General features: G+C 38.5%; 1 pseudogene; it reads right to left on the reverse strand.

Moving 5' to 3' along the window:
- Window positions 1-439: 439 nt before the first annotated feature.
- On the reverse strand, window positions 440-583 carry LOC143831021 (U2 spliceosomal RNA; annotated as a pseudogene).
- Window positions 584-5,020: the final 4,437 nt, after the last annotated feature.

A 5,020-nucleotide genomic window follows, 5' to 3' on the forward strand; every position in this document is an offset into this window, starting at 1 on the left:
CCACCTTTCCAGAGACTTCTGTAAGGTGGCTAATAAAATAAAAAAAAATACAAGACCAACTGCATAAAAAGAAGCCAGGACATAAGAACAACATAAAACAAACATAAAGTAGATTAATCAAGTAGATTAAAATTATATAAAATCGTTCTCAGCCTATAAGTATTCCGTAAAAATAGCTAAACAAGACAATGCTCCTCAATTAAAACCTTGGATTAAATTAACTGTTTGGCCCTGGTACCTAAAGGCCTCTGAGGGAGGGCATTCCAAAGAGTGGAGGCAGATAGCAGAGTGGTTGTTTGGGTCCATCTTTACAGCAGCAAACTGTCCCAGCAAACTTTTTTGTCATCTTCCCTTCAGCATAGGCTAGACGTGGTCAGAGGCGTGAGCCCTTGTTCCTGTGTCTTGCACCCTATGCCTTCAAATGAGCCAGGTCATTTCTCAATGGTCAGTTCAAGACCAAAATATAGTTAATTGATTTCTTTGTTTATATTTTTCTATTGTAAGCTGCTTTGATTCCCTTTGGGGAGACCAGGAGGATACAAATATACTACACTTGATCTTAGCCAAAAGGCCGAGAAGCTATACAAATATTTAAATGTACAAATAAATAAATGGCGTATCCACCAGAAAAGCCCTGTGTTAGTTTGCCACTAACCTCACTTGGGCAGTCAGGGCCACAAAGTCCATGACTTAAGAGGAGGAGTTGCCCAGATCCATCCTTTAAACCAAAATTAAATGGGTCCATTTTATAGTTTATGCACAATGATATTTAGTGTTCTAATTGCTGGACACATCACAACTGTTTTCAGATTTTTACTTCCAGAAAGCAGTTTATAATTGATGTCTACCAATCAGTATCAGTTTACTGCAGGCAAGGACCAATTAAAATGACCTCCCAGTGAGCATTTAAATCTTTAAAACAATTTAAAATATTTTTTAAATATTTAAAACAAAATGATTTTGAATAACCATTATATTTAAATGTATTACGGCACAACTATTTTCATTTGAATTTTCATTAGAATTTTCATTTGAAAATAGTTCCAAGATCCTGATACCCAAATGGGGTCCTATCATGCCTAGAAATGTCCTTATCAACAGATAAGGGGTTTAGCAATTTGGCAGGTGGCCTCTTTTCATTCTGGCAGAATTTGCTGAGAACCCTGAAACTTTATATATCCCCAGTATTTTACATCCTTTGGGTTGCCATCAATGTGGCAAGGACCATTGAATAAGTAGCTCCTGAATCCACAGAACAATCAAAATCCCATCCCCCCAAAGTTAATTTCACCACAGACTCCTGGGGAAAAACATTTGTTGGTTTCAACTTGTTGGCCCATGAACCAGTTTTTAATTTGAAATCTCTAATTCAAAATTAGGGCTGATCCTACATTGAGCAGGGGGTTGGCCTAGATGGCCTGTATGGCCCCTTCCAACTCTATGATTCTATGATTCTATGAAAATGTGATTGGAAAAATTGGAATATTCAGTAAATTTGTAATATTTATTTTTCCCCACTCAAATTATATTTTGTTGTTCCACTTTTTGCTGCTACTTTTGTTGATTCATGTGCATGGTGTGGTTTCTATGAACACACACAGATACATCCTGATCCAGTACAATCTCTTAAGATCTTGGAAGCTTAGCAGGGTTAGCCCTTAGCACTTGCATATAAGACCACCAAGGAGATATAGGGTTGCTGTGCAGAGGCAGGCAATGACAAACTATCTTTGTCTCTTGCCTTGAATACCCTGAGGAGTTACCTTAAGTCAGCCATGACTTGACAGCAGAAATGCATAAAATATTAACTGACATGCAAATAAACATTGAAAAATTCATACATTTTAAGTAAGATACCTATGTGAGTAAAGAGAAAATGGAACAGAAAAAAGAATTACAGTATCAATATGCATATATGAAAAACTCAGAAAAGAGATTTAATGGTGGAAATATAAGAAATTGAAGATGATCCCTAACCATCTTCATGGTATGCATCAAGGTAGTTATTCTATCTTCTGGCCACTTGAGCCCTTTCAGTTCCTCGGCTTGGACTGAGCTTAACAAGGGTAATAGGATGCCAGAAAGTTTATCGGAACTGATACAAGAAAGGAAAAACTCAGAAGGGCAATTACAGTAGTTTCCTAATCACAACATCTTTTACACCAGAGCATTCCAGTAGCTGCCAAAATCAAATTAGCATTTACAAGAAGCTAAGAGTTTGAAGCAAAGGATTATTTCAAAGAAGAAGAAATAAACCTTAACGATTCTCTTTAGCATAACTGTTTGATACATTCACCGTGCATTTTCAGCATAAACACCATTGCAAGTTAACTTTAGCACTTCACAAATGTCTCCAATTTACATAAATACACCTCAAATATTTATAGATCAGTAGATATTAATGTGCTTTTAAATATGACTACCAAAGTGCATTACAACAGAAAGCTCTTATACATCTTCCAATTAATTCAAATAATTGCACATTGGCTTATTAAATTACACATTAGATAGGTAAAATATGGCTTACCATAAGTTGTAAGCACTGAATACTTTTAGATGTGTTACTGCCATGTAAAAGTGAGGGTGGAGTTGAAATTCTGCTTTGAGATTTAGAGCGACTAATGTTGAAATACACATGACGGGCATATGTGCCCACTTTGAAACAGTTTTGTCAAATATTTTTGCATGCCTCTCAACATGGGATAGGCAAAAAACTGATGCATTCATTTTACATAATGCACGCAATGAGTTCATGGCATGTTGAGGAGAAACCCAACCAAACAGAATAGCTACTTCCATGAGCTATAGTGCCATATAGTTCAATTCAAAATAAAATTTACACCCTTCTAAGTGTAATGTTCATTTATCAACTTCACATGTTATATAAGTTCCAAGACACTAGAATCTGGAATTGCTCTAGTCCATGTTTTACTTGTGTCTCTGGATAAACTGGCTTCAGGAACTGGTATGAAGGACTCTGATCAGTCTTGTGTTCATATATTTGTTTTCTCCTAAAGTTAATATGACCTTCAGCATCTTCCTGCATGATTGCAGAATCTTACACTGTCAACTGACTTCAATGAATTTAGAATCTGTTTAGGATTGTACTCCTAATCTACAGTAGTATAAAAAAAACATTTTGTTGTTTCCCCTTGCAGCTGTAGAAACTTGTACAGCTTGTTGTTAGGTGCGAAGATGTGTCTGACCCATCACGACGCCATGGACAATGACCCTCCAGGCCTTCCTGTTCTCTACCATTCTTCAAAGTCCATTTAAGTTTGCACCAACTGCTTCAGTGGCTCCATCTAGCCACCTCATTCTCTGTCATCCCCTTCTTCTTTTGCCCTCAGTTGCTCCCAGCATTAGGCTCTTCACCAAGGAGTCCTTCGTTCTCATGAGGTGGCCAAAGTATTTCAGTTTCATGTTCAGGATCTGGCATTCTAAGGAGCAATCAGGGCTGATCTGCTCTAGGACTGACTGGTTTGTTTGCCTTGCAGGGCCAAGGGACTTGCAAGAGTCTTCTCCAGCACCAGAGTTCAAAAGATGCTCAGCCTTCCTTATGGTCCAATTTACACAGCCATACATTGCAACTGGGAAGACCATAGCCTTGATTAGATGCACTTTAGTTGGCAGGGTGATGTCTCTGCTTTTTAGGATGCTGTCAAGATTTATCATAGCTTTCCTCCCCAGTCTTTTAATTTCTTTGCTGCAATCCCCATCTGCAGTGATCTTGGAGCCCAGGAAAATAAAATCTGTCACTACCTCCATTTCTTCCCCATCTATTTGCCAGGAATTGCAAGGGCCGGATGCCATGATCTTTGTTTTCTTGATGTTGAGTTTCAAGCCAACTTTTGCACTCTCCTCCTTCACCCGCATCAACAGGCTCTTTAGTTCCTCTTCACTTTCTGCCATTAGAGTGGTATCATCTGCATATCTGAGGTTTTTGATATTTCTCCCTGCAATCTTGATCCTTTCTCATCATGTTGTGCTCCACACAATCAAAGGCTTTAGCATAGTCAATAAAGCAGAAGTAGATGTTCTTCTGGAACTCCCTAGCTTTCTCCAGTGTATGTTGGCAATTTGATCTCTAGTTCCTCTGCCTCTTCGAAATCCTGCCTGTACTTCTGGAAATTCTTGGTCCACATATTGCTGCAGCCTAGCTTGTAGGATTTTGAGCATAACTTTGCTAGCATGAGAAATGAGTGTAATGGTGCGGTAGTTTGAACATTCTTTGGCAATGCCCTTCTTTGGCATTGGAATATAAACTGAACTTTTCCACTCTTGTGGCCACTGTTGAGTTTTCCAAATTTGCTGGCATATTGAGTGTAGCACTTTTACTGCGCTGTCTTTTAAGATTTTGAATAGTTCAACTGGAATGCTATCACCTCCACTAGCTTTATTGTTGCTCAGACTTCCTAAGGCCCATTCACATTCCAGGATGTCTGGCTCCAGGTCAGTGACTACCCCCTCATGGTTATCAGGGACATTAAGCTCGCTCTTGTAGAGTTCTTCTGTATAATTTTGCCACCTTTTTAAAATCTCTTCTGCTTCTGTCCCTACCATTTTGGTCCTTTATCATACCCATCTTTGCATGAAATGTTCTCTTCATATCTCCAATTTTCTTGAAGAGATATCTCGTCCTCCCTATTCCATTGTTTTCCTCTATTTGTTTGCACTGTTCATTTAAGAAGGCATTCTTATCTCTTCTAGCTATTCTCTGGAATTCAGCATTCAGTTGGGTGTATCTTTCTCTTTCTCCCTTGCTTTTCACTTCCCTTCTTTCCTCAGCTATTTGTAAAGCTTCCTCAGACAGCCATTTTGCTTTCTTACATTTCTTTTTATTTGGGATGGTTTTAATAGCTACCTCTTGTACAATGTTGCGAACCTCTGTCCATAGTTCAGGCACTCTGTCTATCAGATCTAATTCCTTAGATCTATTTGTCACCTCTACTGTATATTCGTCAAGGATATGATTTAGTTCATACCTGAGTGGCCTAGTGCTTTTCCCTACTTACTTCAA

The sequence above is a fragment of the Paroedura picta genome, chromosome 2 (assembly GCF_049243985.1).
Source record: "Paroedura picta isolate Pp20150507F chromosome 2, Ppicta_v3.0, whole genome shotgun sequence".
Lineage (NCBI taxonomy): Eukaryota > Metazoa > Chordata > Lepidosauria > Squamata > Gekkonidae > Paroedura > Paroedura picta.